The sequence below is a fragment of the Rattus norvegicus genome, chromosome 1 (genome assembly GCF_036323735.1).
Source record: "Rattus norvegicus strain BN/NHsdMcwi chromosome 1, GRCr8, whole genome shotgun sequence".
In the NCBI taxonomy this organism is placed as follows: domain Eukaryota; kingdom Metazoa; phylum Chordata; class Mammalia; order Rodentia; family Muridae; genus Rattus; species Rattus norvegicus.
The window spans coordinates 129214449-129215187 of NC_086019.1; positions in this window are offsets into that span (position 1 = coordinate 129214449).

The following is a 739-nucleotide window of genomic DNA, read 5'->3' on the forward strand; positions in this document are numbered from 1 at the left end:
ATAGCTGCTCAGTCCACAAAGCTGGATGTCTCAGCAGTTCCTCCGTGGTGCTGAATGCCTGGAGGGTCCCTGGAGGGTCACCTAACTTCAGCCCATGTTGGAAAGTGGAGGTGGGAGGTAAGGACGGGGCCGGGGGTTCTGATGTCAGCGATATGTGGCAGCAGCAGAGGCAGAAATGAAGCAAATGCACACACCAGCAAGAAAGAAAGTGGGCAGGCAAAAGCAGCCCTGCTTGCTCTTCTCACTTCATAACCACTGAAACAGCACTGGGCTTGGCTGCCCACTGCGGGGGAGAGTCTCCTCACCCGGTTAATTCTCCTACCGATGCCTTCACAGACCCACCCAGCGTGTCCTACTTGATTCCAGATCCTGTTGAGTGAGTTGTCAATCACAATCAACCATCACGAAGGTTAACAAGTAGATAACGTTTTAAGCCACACACGGCACAGCTGAAAGATTAATACCTTCATAGTGTAGTCACGGCTGACTCCACAGATACCTCAGGGTGACAGAAGTCTGGAGGATAGACTTGGCTTCAATTCCTCCTGGAGGGTCTGCGGGACTCTGAGTCCTGCTCCATCTGATAGCCAGTCACCAGAAAGTCTTTGGTGATTCCTCTGTGATCACCGGGTTGGGGAAGGGAGTGGATTTGGTAGCTGGAAGCTCCCGTGACACATGGCGAGGGAATCCAGTCTGCAGGGACCAGTTAGTTCAGCTGTGACCCTGAATCTCTCTTTTC